Below are 16,294 nucleotides of genomic sequence, written 5' to 3' on the forward strand. Positions count from 1 at the left end.
ATTTTTAATGTGTATACTGCAGTTAACCTCACCAGCACTACAAAATCTCATAGTTCATTGCAAAATGTAGTGTAATGCACTTCACCATTCAGATTAGATATGGGTGATTATAACAATAATCGTGTGCATGTGCTATACATCTGTACAATCAAGCCATTCTTTTTTAAATATTAAATGGCCTCTTGGGGCAAAAAGTAGGTTAATCAAAATAATACTGTCAAGTAGAGAGTACAGACCTTTTTACAAAAGAAAATTAAGCAGAACTGATAATTATAAGTAGTGTACAACCTTTCAATGTAGTCAATAAGAAAGTCAATTTGCTTAAAATAATGAGGTATTCTGGCATGAACAATCTGTTCATACTTTGTTCCCAAGAGCCTCCAGAGGGAATCAGAGCCCTAGCTGACATTTGATGCTTTCTGTCAATTTATCAGCTCGGTGTCAGCCTGAGTTTGTAAGATGGTGGTAGAAGCATGCTTGGGGACTGATAGGAAAACTGGGAAAACAGAGTAGGTTCCTAATGCCTGAGCTTATCCTTATTAAAAATAAATAAACTCCTCACATTTCCATCTACACTCCCTACAAAATCAACTTGGGATGCTTAGACATGGTGTTAAACTAACAAGAATAACTAGGGTAGTAATAATAATAAATGTAAGCAATATTTGGGAGAGCTGAGGAGCTCTCAAGCTTTGGGATTGTCTAATGGAGATCTGTTTGCAAATTAATGAATATGGGAAAAAAGAAATTACCTCCCATTTTCCATTTCTCTCTGAGGTTGTTCCTGTGCTGCCAGGAGCTGTCAAGGGCTGGTCTTGGTAAGACAAGATACTAGATGATGTCATTTTGGTGGCAGTTCAGAACATCTGTGAAATTATACAGATTTAAGCCCGAACCATGAAGGCTTTTTTTCCCTTCTGCTGCCTTGCCTTCAGACACGCCTGTCTTAGGAAGATTTTCTTGGATAATAGGCACAAACAGCCACATAACTGGTGAAGGTTTAGGGTCACATAAATATGTGGTTATGGCAAGTTATTCTGGTTTTTACACACTGTTTATGGACAACCTGGAGAGATTTGGGCATGGCACAAATCAATGGTGCTCCATCAAAAAGCAGTGTCAGCAGGGCATAGAGTGATAGGACAAGGGGGAATGAGTTTACACTAAAAGAGGAGAAATTTAGGTTAGATATCAGGAAGATATTCTTTACTCAGAGAGGAGTGAGACACTGGAAGTTTAGAGAACAAGATGTCCAGAGAAGCTGTGGCTGCCCCATCCCTGGAAGTGTTCAAGGCCAGGTTGGATGGGGCTCTGAGCAACCTGACAGAGTGGAAGTGTTCCTGCCCATGTCAGGGATGTTAGAATTGGATGAATTTTAAGGTGCCTTCTAAACCAAACCATTCTGTTATCCTGTATGACTATTAGGAGAGAGGTCTGGAAAAGAGATATTTGTACATGTGCCACAGAAGTCACAGCTAATTAAGAGTTTGTGACCAATGAGAATTCATGATGATTCAAGCTGATATTTACTGGTTCATTAAGATGTTGTGCTGCCTGTTCAACTGGTTTGTGGAATCCCTCGTGTCTGAATGGAGATGATCTTCAGATCACCAAAATCAGTCTTTCAGGTAAAACAGCCATCCAGGGGAACAGCTCAGTAAGCCAGAAAACCCAGCAGAGCAGTGGCTGGTCCATAACCTCAAATCCTGCTCAGTTATGCCCAGCTGAGAAGGATGACTTATCCTGTGCTGAGTGGACTCATGGTGGAGATAAGACAAGGCATTGCCACCATCATCTCTCAAAATAACCCCTGAGGATGTGCCTGGAAGATTTAAAATGTAACACCACGTTTCTTCAGTAATGGAGATGTTCCTAGAAAAAAAGGGGTTTTTGGATCCTTTTGACTGTGACAAAGCTTAGGAAAAAGCAGATACATTTCACTGAAAGCAACAATGGGCTAAAGCAAGAGAGGAGCAGAAAAGCCTGAAAGCTGAGAGGACTGCAAGGTCATCTGCTCATTCCCAAGTCTGTCTGAGCCAACTGAGGAATTGAAGAGTCCTTCAAAGAAAAGCTTGTGTACATTTGCAAACAGTTCAGGAAAAAGCTACTGAAAGAGCAAAAAGTGGAGGTTTTTGAGCTCCTTGTGCAGCACATCCCGAACATTGCCAGCTTCCACAGAGCCCAGTGCAGGACCTGGGACTTGGGGAATTTTCCCACTTCATTTCAGGAAATCCTTGCCCTCAGTAGTGCTCTGCCAAAATTGAAGCAAAAGCTGCCCAATTTCCTTTGACCTCCAATGAGCTCCATGGTTTGTTTATCCTGGCAAAGGAAGAAGTAAAAGTATTTGTTTTCCCAGGCCTCCCTAGAGGCAAAGAGAGACATGCCAGGCATTCCTGGGAATGTGCAGAGCCATGCAGAGCCCCCATGCTTTTGACCTTCTCTGCATGGATGCAGAAATCCTTCCTGAGACATCCCTTCATGAGATCACAGCCTTCCCCAGAGACATTTCTATGTTTCTCCTGGTCACAAATGTGGATGCAGTGTGTCCATTGAAATGGAAATGCTTTGCAATGTCACAACACCCAAAAAAACTTCCCTCAGGGAAGCTTTAGAAACACCTGATTTCTAGTACTGTCTAGCCTATCTGGAAGATAAATATTTGGTCCTCAGAAAGGTTTTTCATGTTTCCCAGAGTTGAATGTCATCCCTAGCAAGGCCACGAGCACTGCTTTTGATTTGGCTGAAAAATGGATATATTACAAGTCCTCTCCAAGAAAACCCAGCAGCACATCAAACCAGCCTGGTGAGTCACAACAGGCAGGACAGCAGCAGCCTCCTTTAAAGGATGGAACCAAACAGTTAAAGAAGAGTTAAAGGGTAGAAAGCTTTATTAGTCTTTAACGTAAAACAGAGACGAGAACTTCCATACCTTGAGGTTTTCCTTAAAGAAACATTTGACTCCTTTCCCAAACTGAACACTTAGGCAGATTGTGCAAATTTCCGAACTAAAGTAAAAGAAAAAATTACTCACTTTATGTGTTATATTTCAGCCTGTCGGCATCCCCACATTTTTGTTTTCTGGAGTGACCAAGCAGAGAAGGCATCAATCAGCAAGTTCTTACATTTCTACAAGTAAGAATATTTAGAGGAAAAAAACCTTTTTTCACTCTAATGTTCCTTTTAAATCTTTTCACTTAAAGAACTAGCTAACACTAAAGAGTGAAGTGAGCTCCAATGGCAAGCACAAAGTCCTGGTGCTGAAAACAATGCTCACTGCTTCCACTGCCCTACGGCCACCCAGGAACCTGCCATGTCACATTAACCATCATCAACACACACCTGAGCATCTCCTCTGGAAACATGCCACCAAGCAAGGGCTAATTACACAAAATTTCTTAAATAGTTCCAGGGAGATGCTAAAGTTTGACAGAAATTGAGGTGATAACAGGAAATATTTCCTATATTCCCTATCATGGGGTGGTTAAGAAAGAAAAGGTCAAAACTTCTCCACTATCCACACATGTCAAACACAGATCCTGAGCCCTTAAAAATGCATTGCAAGGGATGGAATTATTTTCTATGAATGGCCATGGAGTTATTTTTAAGATTAAACCAATCTTTTGCTATGAAAGTTCAAACAGATAGAAGGCTTTTTTTTTATTATTTTGTGAAACTGGAATTACAGGGAAGATTTTCATACAGATAGCAGAACAAAGCTGGGAGTAGTTTCAAAGTCCAGCAACTCATTCCAGAGTGTATTTGTGCCCTTAACTGGGTTTATGTGCAAGACTACAATGCACTTGTAGAATCTGGACTGTCTTCATCTATCTGCCTAGAATGAACTTGTTTTTTGGCAGACCACCCACTGATGATTGGACCCCACTGAAGTATCTCAGACAGAATACAGTAAATACTAATTGAAAAGTGCAAGCTGCTTCTGAAAGTGTTTTCAGGGTTATCTGTAAGAGAAGAGAAATTTAAAACATTGGGCTTTTCTTTTTTACTATATGTGGGTTGCACAAGCTGGAATTCATCCAACCACACAGGGCTTTCTGGATGTACACAGACAAATTGGTTTCAGCATTTCACCAAGTAACTCCAAACTCCCTTAGTAGAGAGAGACAGTCAATACATCCAAGTGTCTCATCCTGTTTTAGACAGCTACATTTCATTAGACAAGTCCTGCCCCTAATCTCCACTGACTCTCATGGAGCCCAGATTCTCAAAGCTCCAAAGCACAGGCTCAGACAAACACTCACCTTTTGTCAGATCAATCCCACTTTGAGTTTCTGATGCTACAAATTAACATATTTCTAATCTTTAAAACTAAAAAAAACATTGCTTTTTCCCCCCCTAGAAATTAGAATTTATGCTGTTTCCCCACAATTAGGATTTTCTAGTCCTAAGGAAAAACAGTTCAACCTGCCCAGCTTCACAGGGAATTCTTCATGCTGCCAATAGCAGCTGGTTGTGGATACACCAGTCCTCATGTGTTTTAAGGTCTCATCTATTCAGTGTCTGGGTTTCAGTCACACACTAAAATTGCCCCATCCCTCAGTATCACATTGGCTGATTTCAGCTTTCTTCTCTCCACTTTTCCTAGCCCAGATATGTAGATTCACATGTAATTCCCTGCATTAAATTATGACACTAATTTACTAAATTTCAATGGCTGTTCACACAGGTGCCTTGTTAATCCTGGGTTAAGTGATTTCACATGTTCACTTAGCGAGTCAGTGGCAGAAATCCCACATCTCTCCATTCTCCATCCTCTGCTTCTGACAGCCAGCAAACTCTGCCTCTTCATGGCATGATGAACACAGGCAGTGAGCACCAAGAATCATTAACTGCATCCACAATCCACTCCACAAATGTCTTTCACTTGGCTAGATCTCATTGCTCAATTATAACCTATATTTTGCAGCTCATCATCAGAGGCTTTTTATCACATGTGGCATTTGCTCATTAAGGCTGAGATGTTATTCCCAGGATTCAGGCAAGGGTTAACAGCAGTAAGAGTTGCATCCTCATTCTGTAAAAAATGTTCTTCAGAGGCATGACTAAACTGATCATCTCCTGTTAGAAATTTGCTTCTTGAAGAAATTAAAGGCTTTGTCAAATAAAAATGAAAACTTCCTAAGTTTTGCAGTTAAACTACGTGCATTAAATCAATTAGCTGTTAGGCGAACTAAAGCAAACTGCCTTAAACTCTTTCTTTTATTCATTTTTTTTAAATAGACCATAAGACTAACCTTTTCATTTCTGTGCTGCCTGAATATTTAGTGCATTCACAATGCTGAAATATTTGGAAACACATTTCTAAAAATGAGCCTAAGTACAAAATAAAAAATCCTGCATTATTTGTATGCTCTACTTAAATATCTATTATACTTATTTGACTTCTCTAGTCATCATGGCTTCAAAATCACAGTCAGTTACCACATTTCTTGTGGAACTCAACACCATGTTATAAACTTTGACTTCTGTTGGACTTCTGTAAAAATCAATATCAAAGCCCTGAATAGACTGCAATAGGGAATGCTTATTAATGTACAGTTGAGGGGAGTAGTGAAAATGACCCATCTTAATGCTGTTGACAGCACATTTGTCTTGGTGTCTTATTGGTTTTAATTTGTCATCTGATAAATGTCCATTTATGTAATGGAAAGTTAAGTGCTCGTTAGTTTACATTTAACTTTGTGTCTAGAGTCAGGTCAGGCTGCTGAAACTGATGTTATGTGAAAGCTTTTAGTAGTCACAAAAGATTATTTCAATAAAAACAAATGAAAGGAAATATTATATTTGTAAGTGTTCAAATAAATTCATAGTTTGGTTCCTTGATTGACTCTAATGTCAACAAAGTAGTTTTTCTTGGGTTTTTTCAGATTATATGGAATTTCATACCTCTTAATGTCCAAGAAATTCTGTATAAGATGTTTGCAAATCAATTTTTAGAAATATGAAAACAAATCTATAACCTTTATTACTGGTGAGTGAAAAGAGTTCTACAGATCACACGTAAAATCATTAATTTATTGGTGTTATATGGTCTATAGTGCAAAACCACATATCTTTTTCTTCTCTCAGTTTTTATTTGTGTTTTCTCAGCCCTAAAGTGGAGTTAGCAATGCTACTTATAATAGAGATGTAACAATAGAAAGCATTACTTCCAGGGCTTTCATCTGGGACCTAACATAAAACTCAAGGAAGGCATAAAAATTGCATAATCCAAAATCATTCTGCAGAACTGGTCAGGAATTTCACTTTGAAATGCTTGCAACAGCAAGCATTTTATCATCTTTCTCAAAATATCACGATGGAAAACACTTTGCTGATGTTGTGGGGCATGGGGTGAGAATGTGCATAAAGTCAAGGTGACTGTAGTCTAGGCTACAGAGTAGAAACAGAGTTCAAATCCAAGGGCTCCTAAACCAGACTAAACTCCTAAACCAAGTATGTCTGCTCTACACTCACCTATTAAAGCCGCTGAAACAGTAAAGATCCAGTAAAACCTCTTTGACACTATCTACCTGGAAATTCTGCCTCCTTCCAGCCTGCAACAAGTTATTGCTTTGCTGAACATGTGAACTCTGACTCGTGCACCTGGAGTTAAATGATCTGTTCTGAAATCCCTTTAAACACAGGAAGACTGGGGAGAGCTTAGTGCACGATGCACAGCACCGCTGACACCTTAAAACAATACATGTTATTCTTTAAAAGCAATCTTAGGACAAGCTACCCTCTGACTTCAAATCCATTCTGTGGCTGTGTTAATCATGTTGAAAATGCCAAGATGCTTTTGTACAGCTTCAAAAGGTGAAAAACGAACAAAGAGGACAACAAAATGCAGGGAGAATTACTTTTTCTATGTGGTTGTTTGGTTTTTTTTAATCTAAGCAAAGGCTTTCATTTAAATGACCACTTCAGTTAGTACCACACAGCTCAGTCCCAACCTCAGGCTTCCCTTTGATTGAATCTGGTTGACCTCCTTAAACTGCCTGGGTTTTCCTTGGTGAAGCCATAGTGTAAGAGCTGTCTGGTGGTGTTTTATAGCCCACTTGTGCCCTGTGCCACTAAGCTGTGCCCAATGAGTAGCTGTATTAGCTTTCAAAATTGGGCCTTTGGCTTAATCTCTCTGCTCAGGTTTTTCAGTCCAGTTCCAAGCAAAGGCATCATGTGGACATCATACTTCCTGCATCTCTAGAGCCAAGTTTTCTGAGGTGCCACAAGTATCTTTTCTCAGGTGACTCCTCTGTTTTCCAAGAAAAACTGTACCCATGAAGGAGGAATTGAATGATGGAGAGCTAAGCCTGGACAGTCAGTGTAAGAGTGAGAGAGGATTTTTCCTTCAAAGAGTCCAATTCCTTCCAGGGACCAGTGAAGCACAAGAGCACCTGAGTACAGATACGGGATGGCTTTGAAAGAGTTTTGTGCTGTCAACATCACTTCTCCCACACAAATCTGGCACCCAGTTGTGCTGGGGTAGTCCGAGGTGCAGCTGATGCCTCAGGTTTTAGCTTTTATATTTTTCATATTCTGTGCTGCTTTAGTGTGAAGTTCTGAGCTTCATATTATGGGATGGTGAGCTCTGTGCACAGAGCAGGGAGACAAAACAATTCCTGCTCCAGCTGGGCACCAAGGACAAATTACCCAAATCTCAGCCCAGGAGCACAAACCCCGTGGGCTGGAGAGAGAAAAACAAGCAGGGTGGGACTGCCTGGGCTGAAGCTGGGATGGGACAATGAACTGCAAGGTGCAAATGGAGCAGAACTGATCCCAGGGAGAGACCCTGGGAGCGCTCGTGCATTTTGGGGCCATTTTGGTTCATCTTGGGTGCAGCCCTGGCTGGGCTCTGGTGCTGCCCAAGGTGCATCCATTGAGGCCTTTTAATAAATCTGTACTTTACTCTTTAACTCTGTCTAGCCTCTGTTCTAGGTCAGCCTGCGCAAGGAATCACAGCCATGATGTTTTTGGAAGGCAATAGAGTCCATCTTCATGGAAATGAGCCATGCAGTGCTATCTGTGTTCAGGCTGTTCTCAAGTTACCAGCAGGGAAGTCACCAAAGAGACACTGGGGACACAAGGAATTATCAGCAAACAATAATAAATTATTTATTATTGATTATCAATAATCAGTAATCCTAACATTCCTGCATTGTGCTGGAATTACTGTGATCTGGATTCCCAGCTTCAAAAATGGCATGATGGTTTTTCTTCCACAAGGTATCTCTCATATTTTTCTTTCAGATGTACATTCCTAAGCACCTGAATGGCCTTATTACATTCACAAGTTTTTGTCAATTTTTTTTTTTAATTGTGCCTGTTGGGTCTCCAAATAATGCAATGCATTTTTAATCACTACTATAACATAAAGGGTGCAATAAAAATCAGATTTAATTTTTGTTACAGCTTTCACAATCAATGCCTACAATCAGTCCTAGCAGCATATCCAAATCTGTTCAAAACACAGGAAATATTCTGCTTTGGAGACAGAATTGGAGGAAATAAAAGTTCACAGCCTTTCAGAAGTCCAGAGAGTTGAGATTTGAAGACAAAACTTTTGGCTGTTTTCTAGAGCAATCCTCATCTCACAGACACCCTGAGCTGAATCTCTAAGCACACAATATTCCTCAGACAAACACTCCATGCCCCCAGCCCCACACCTTATCAAGTTTCAATCCTTCAATAATGCTCACAATTTCATGGGAAGTCAGGACTTCTTCAGAGAAAGTGGAGGGATAAGCTGAGGTTATTTGGTTTGCTGAAATCAAAATGTGAAGCCAAACCTTTCCATGAACTAAATCCCTTTGCACTTCTTCTTTATAGACAAAGTATTTAGGATCAATTCTTTCCTAGAAATTCCCTTTGATAAGTATATAAGAGCATAAATTCAGCACATAGAAGATGACATTTTTTTAATTTTAAGCCTGTATTGTTCACAATACAATACTGATATATTTTTTCTGGCTGTCCTCTCATCACTCTAAGAGATTACACATTTTCATCTGGGAAATCTTGACTGACACATAATTAGACAGAAAATTAGTAAACAAAAAGTAAATTCTACTACTTGGAAATTTGAGGGGGGAGGTGTTTGGGGGTAGAGTAGTTTTTTTGTTTGTTTTTGTTTGTTTGTTTGTTTGTTTGTTTGTTTGTTTGTTTTGGTGGTTTGGGGGATTTTTTGTTGTTGTTGTTTTGGGGTTTTTGTTTTGTTGTTTTTTTTTTTTTTAAGTTTCAGAGATCTGGTGTTTAACAAACAGCACCCATTTTGTTAATTATATGTTGGGCAAACACATTTGCCTCTGCCACTCAAATTCCTCTGATAAACATCAAAAAGCAGCCAAACTTTTACTACATAATCTGTAACATCAAATAATGATTCTCTATAGCAGTTTCTGTATTATATAATACCTGAGCTGGGAAACTAACTGTAGATAAGTTCTCATTATAATTTTCCATGAACTTACAAATGGGTTTGTATTTCTTAAAACAAAACATCAAGTATTTGTAAGGAGCAGTTTCTAACAAAGGAAGTGTCTCTAACAGGGAAATTTTTCTTAGAAAATAACTGCTCTCAGGCTAAAAAATCTCTGTGTTAGGGCTAACAACAATATCCAGATTACATATGAATTTCCCAGAATTTAATTAAGATAACCAATCAAATCAAGCATTTGAGAGAAATTATTTTCAGTAGTTATGAAATAGAAAGTGATCGTAAACTGCGAGGACTGTTAAAGTAACAAAACATGAACCACTACAACATGGAAAATAGTCTTATGTAAAATGGAGAGCTTGGTGTACAAAGGCAAGATTAGACAAAGAAAGCAATTATGTTCTTATCTACTGACAACTGCAAAAGGAGAAGTCAAGTGTAATATCATGCATTAAGAGTCAAAGTACCAAACATGAGTCCATAGCCATAATTTTTATTTCAGATGTGTAATTACATGAAGCTGTAATACAACACAAGAAAGAAACCTTTAGTTTTTTCAGCTCTGTGATTAGTTCTTGTTAAATCACCAAGATTTTCTTTGGGTTCAATTCTGAATGGAATAAAAATTTGCTCAAATGCTCCGTTGCTTAGTTTTGAACCGTGAAGTTTTGGTGGATTGATTCAGATTTCCCTTGTCCATGCAAAAAGTAAAAAAGCACAGACAAATTCAAATAAGAAAGATTCAGTTATTTTGACTGGGATATAAGTTGCTTTACTTGGAACAATTTTCCAGTGCTCTTTTGAGTATTTTGGCTAAACAGATAGATTCCTGTTATTATTAAGTGAAGACTTTTTAGAGATTTTAATGTTCCTTATTCTCTTTCAGTCAGTACACTCACCAGATACATTTCTGAATAAGAAAGCTTCAAAATATAAGTTTTCTGACACCTGTTGACTCTGTACTGGAGTAATACAGTGTCAAATCTGTCCTTTATTTACTACCTGGGAAAAATTATTATTTTGGTAATTGCAATTGGCTTATATAACCCTTATTAAAAACATTAATGTGGCTGGAAGTGTTCAAGGACAGGTTGGAGCAACCTGACCTAGTGGAAGGTGTCCTTGCCCATGGCAGGGGCTTGGAAACAGATGAGCTTTAAGGTCTCTTGCAACAGCAACCATTCAGTCAGCCTATGAAGTTATTTACCTTTATTTTAGTAATGGAAGATCTGGGTAGATATTTAAACCAAATCAGGATAGAAAGAAAAAAGGCAAGGTTTTGCAGGGAGCTGGCATAGGCTGGTGACTGCAAATACTTAACATCACAGAGAAATAACAGGACAAATATACTATTTCACAAAAAAAAGGGATTCAGGCTCCCACCTGTGGGTACAAGTATCAGCAGTAATGATGGTGTTGTAACAGCACAGGATGATATTCTGAGTCACTGCTGAACAACCCAAGAACACACAATGTCACTGCACAAAAGAGACCCACAACACCAAGGCCTCCAGTTCTACAGAACAGAAAATAAGTTGTTTTTAGTTGTTTTACTGTGTTACACAAGAGTCCAGTGACAAGGACAGGACCCCATAGTATTGGTCTCAGTACAAACACAGAACAAAGAGGTTGCCCGGGTCAGGAGTTTACAGTCCAAATATAGCTCTTGATTTGTGGAGGGCAGGGTAAAAATTGTCTGTTCAGTCTGGCCAGCACCAGCTTAGCATGTGCATCACATTCTTTTTTCCATTCTGCTTTCCAAGACCAATCAGGAGGGATCAGCTAAGAAGTGTAGTTCAGGCAGAATAGACTTACTATTTTCATTTCCTTCTACATAAATAATGCAATGTTATTATGGAAAGGAATAGAAATAGATTATCCTCTTTTTAGTTCCAGTCTCTGGATGAAGGTTGAAAAATATATTATTGTAGTTAGCAATGTTACACTTGCAGAGAGAATTTGAATATCAATAAGCAGAGAGATATTTAAATGGATATTTACATATAATATCACTGTATGTTTACATTTAATATCATATTGGATTTAATTTTATTATGTTCAAGAAAGCAATTGGGTGAAGAATAAACACTGTGGGATGTTATCTCATTGATATGCAGAATCAATATGATAATCAAGTTGCTGATATAAACTCATAAGAAAAAGCTTCTGACATTTCATCTAGGATCCCTAATTTCATATTTACAGTGTGGTGTGAGACTCTATACTGCAGTCTTAATGCTTAATTAGGAAAACAGTCTTGTATCCATTTTTATTTTTTTTCTAGATACTTTTACCAGACTTTCAAATGATAAAAGAGTAATACTGAATTCTTTCAGAGTCATTAAGATTTTTTTTCTTTCAAAAGCAAAAAAGTTTAATTAACAAATACAAGGTGAATTTCTAAAACAAAACATCATCCTAAAAATTTCCAGGGTCTACATCCCCAAAATCCTTGTGAGAAATATGAGTAGAGTGTTTGATTTTACAGGTTAGTATCATGTATTTCCAACATCCCAAACACGTGTAAGATGTTGAAGTAAACTGAACTGAGTATGCCTTTTATTTTTAGCAAAAAAAAAATCCAGGCATGATGACTGTGAGCTGTATTTTGGGGGAGTCATTTTGTGCCCCTATTTTTGCTACCCCTTGAGTCACTTATTTAATGAATGAAATTATTCTTTTCCTTGCATTTGGCCAAGTTAGCATCCACTGCCATTAATGGGTGACACGTTAACGTGTGCACTATCAGGTTGGCTGTAATGTGTACTTCAGAAAAAGAAGACAAAAAAAAAATTAAAAGAAAAGAAAGAAAGTAAAACAAAGGTTCCTGAATGATGTTCACATCCAGCACCCACAGACTGGGGTTGCATGACCTGAGGGTGTAAATACCATCCCTGACTGAGGGTGTAAATACCATCCACAGCCGAAGCAGAGCCTGGTGCAGGGAACATGTCAGAGCTGGGACTTCTTGTGGCTTTCAGGTAGAGCCCTGGAATGCTGCAAGACTGGAGAATGGTTTACTGAAGTTGTTTTATATCCTTAAAGATGCTGGAGTAGATGAGAACCAAATGTTCTCATCTCCTTAGCCCCACCTTTAACTGTTGTTAAGTGTTTCACTCCCTGCCAGACCAGAATCTCACAGAGGCAGATGTGCCACCCTAGCAATGGACTGAGCAAAGACAGCAGTGACAAGCAGCCTTTCACATGTCTTCAGTGATGCGAGAACACCTCATGAAATATATTTCTCTGTCTGAATTAAATAAGCTTATCCTTTAGCAAACTGTTCTATAAAAAGTTATGAGAGCCAAGCGTCTCTAAAACTGAGATATCATTAAAGCTTCTACAACATTCCAGGCATTGCCACCAGTAATTTTACGAGTTAGGATTGATTGGGTCTCTATCCAAGAATAAAAAACGAGCAGTGTGCCAAGAATGTTGACAAGGAGCGATATGAATCCAGTCTTATCTCAGTGTTATTGCTCTTGCCAGTCACTATCGTACTATTAAGATAAAGCAAGTTAGCCCAGCCTGTGAGATACTGATTGAAGGCTGGATAATGATTTCTGGATTTCTCACCACTGCTGCAATATTGGAAGGAGTCTGGAGGAAGATGGATTGGCAAATTGCAAATTTACGTTTGAGAATGTGCACATAAAAAGCAATTTAATGAATTTATATACCTGTTCATATATGTACTTCTCCCTGTCTTTCATTGGCATAAACAAATGACACCTACTTTTCATAAATAGTTGTACATAAACATGTCATCTCTGCTTGTTGAAATGGCATTTAGGTGTGCAGAGATATTTAAATATAAAAAAAGACATTATTTCCATTCTGAACTGCTCTGTTAGACTGATGTATATCTCAATATTCAGGAAAAATTAGTGTGGCTTTCATATTGTATATCTGTAAGCACTGTATGCATATAGGTGAAATTTATCTGTGCACAATCCAAACCCATAAAATGTTTCATGCTTTTAAGTGGCTTTTGGATCAGCCCCAGTATATATTTCTTGTCTAGATGCAGCAGAATTTAATACTGGTTTGGGTTCTTTTTTCCTTGTTGGCTGCTTGATAAGTTATGGTTACAGCAAGCAGGAGTTGTGCTCAGGGAAAAAAAGTTATGAGATTCCAGAAATTTATGTGTTCCAAACAAAAATTAACTAAGACTGTAAAGATTTTCAAAGACATAAAGGCAGTCCTCATAGGACAGTAATGGGGTATTCCAGTATGGTGTTAAAAGGAATTTTTCTCTGTACATAATTCAAATCAGGAATCTGAACTTTAATTTTCATAACTCAGATTCATCCCTTAGCCAGACAGTTATTAACAGTTTTGGAGTGACATTTGCTTTTACTGGTTTTATAAGAACATATTTCCTGTCAAATCTGTCGTGTGTTTCAGGAATTCTTGTTTCCTTGGGAAACCTTTTTTCGGTCGATTCCTGACCAACTCTGCAGCTTTCAGTTTGGAAGTTGGATGTCTCCCAAGCTACTGTGGCTCCATCCTCTGAGCTCTGGTGAAGCCAAGATGTGCTCAGTGCCCTCTGTGTGTGTCTTTATCAAACATCTAACACAACAGAGCAGTTGGAGGAGGACTGTGAGGCTTTCAGGTGTTCACATAAGTTTTAAAACTTACAGAGATGTTACTGTAGGGCTCCCTTTCAATGCAATGGACAGCAACAAGCACCTCAACAAAATAATTCATTTACACTCTTATATGGAGATGAGATTAATCTTCTAGAGATACCTTTTGAAGACAGTACTGCATCTTTCCAAACACTGTCCTAAAATATCTGCAGGATTCTTCACACATCACACACATTTCTTCTGGTTTTTTTTTCATGTTTTCCTAACCATTTATATTTGGGGGTATTTTTCCATACAATTACGATGTATTCACTTGGAGAAAAAGCTACATATAACCATCTTGGATGTTACTTTTATATTGACTTAAAGAGCTAACAACAAATGTGCACTATTTATATATTCATTAGATATTTGCATCCCACCTTTCTCTCTATAACTGAAAAAATTCCCCAAACCAGAGATGGTTTTCCTCTCACTATACTAATTCAGGTAGAAAATGCTGCCCTTATTTCATGATGCAGGCAAGTTGTTATGACTCCTTTATTTGTTTTATTATTTTCATAAGCTTAAAACACTGAATTCCATAAAAATTTAGTTTGTTTAATTTTTTTCTTTTTTTTCATTATTATTGGTTTTCTTGGCTTTGTTTGCTTTTTTTAATATTATCTTGTAACTATGAAATCAACACTGTTCTACTTCTTAGTCTTGTGTTAGGCAGTGGATTGGATTCTCCTTGAGACCCTGTCTGCAATGGGCTTTAATGTCAGTGTCCACTTTTTAAACAGAGATAAAAAGCAAATACTGTATGAAAGTATTTCAGACACAGCTAAGGGATTGCTGAAAACCTTGATCACAATAACAGCTTTTTGATTTGTTTTCGTAACTGACTGCATTAAAGGGTTGTCTGGCCTAAGTATTTTCCACGTTTTAATTCTTTTTAATGGATTTTGGGAAAACAGTAATTTAATCTGCACTGGTACCAATTGTAAAGTTTGGTGTGAAATTCAAAAAAGGAAATTAAGGCATTGTCTACATATTGTAGTTTGTAGTTCTAAGCATTTCATGAAATCTAATGTATGCTCTGTTTATGTTACATATATCATTACATATATCATACTTATATAAGCTGCCATCCCCTCCAGGCCTCAATATTCTTTGTAGACTATAAGCAAGAGTATTATCTCAATTTTTTACGCTTGGAAATTTTAGCATAGAGGCTAATCTGAAGTTCTGTTTAGCATAAAAGCTTTTCATCCAAGGTTTTATATTAGCTTCTTCTCTCTAGTGTGTTAGTATTTCTAAAGAATAATATATATATTACACAGATAACACTTGCAAGAATGAAAATTTTCCTATGGTATATACAGGGAAGATGAGAAATAAGTGACATTTCTAAAGCTGGCCGGATGATGTGTGGCGGAATACATATCCAGCATCCCATAAGTCTCCTTCTCATCTGCAGTAGAATCCTGGATTTTTTCTTACCCTTCTGTTTTAACCAAGACTTTTCTATTTAATTGTTAAATGCTGACAGATGTCTGAAGGTCACTCTTGTGAGGTGCTCACTGTCTAAGCAAACAGTTTGAACTGGAATGCCCAAATCCCAATTCCACCTAAACTGGAACTAAGGCGTCAAAAACCCAAATCCCACTCAGTGATCCAGTCTTCCTTATTTCCAGGGATCTACCAGAAAAGAAGGCCACATTCATCAGGTATCTCCTTACTCAGTTCCTGACTTTGATTGCCCAGATATGCTCAGAAGTGCTTGCTGTGCAGTGTTGGAAGACATCCCTTGCAAAAATATCTGGTTTTGGACTGTGCTGGTGTGCCCAAGGCTGGGAATGGATAACCTGGATGCCTCATAGCTTTGCTTGACGTCAGGGCTGAAGCGCTTGGATGAGAATGCCTTTCCATTGCTCCATTTACATTACTGCAAGAACAAAAGGGAAGAACAAAAGCTCCCAAGGCAAGATAGAAATCCCTTGGCTAACCCCTTTCCACTGACTTTCCTCATAAACTGATTTCTGGCCTATGACTTGCAGTAATAGGCATAAAGAGCTTCATCTTCAAGATATTCTTATTCAGAACACTCCAAACTCTAAGAATTTTGCATTTAAAGCTGAACTTGGCTCTATATTTTCAGAGGCATCCATCTCTCCCCATCAATCATACTTATTGGGCACAAACTAAGATGGATTTACTTTTCCTTCTTCTCCAGCTTCTTTTTTCCCAGGGTTCACATTCCCAAATGGTCCATAAGGCAATGTTA

The 16,294-nt window shown here is 38.2% G+C and overlaps 1 protein-coding gene across 1 annotated transcript in view; it reads left to right on the top strand.

The window, feature by feature from the left end:
• Nucleotides 1-16,294, top strand: part of CELF2 (CUGBP Elav-like family member 2) — a 547,488-nt gene that overhangs the window by 54,955 nt on the left and 476,239 nt on the right. The window lies entirely within an intron of this gene.

This window comes from Zonotrichia albicollis, chromosome 4 (assembly GCF_047830755.1).
Source record: "Zonotrichia albicollis isolate bZonAlb1 chromosome 4, bZonAlb1.hap1, whole genome shotgun sequence".
In the NCBI taxonomy this organism is placed as follows: Eukaryota; Metazoa; Chordata; class Aves; order Passeriformes; family Passerellidae; genus Zonotrichia; species Zonotrichia albicollis.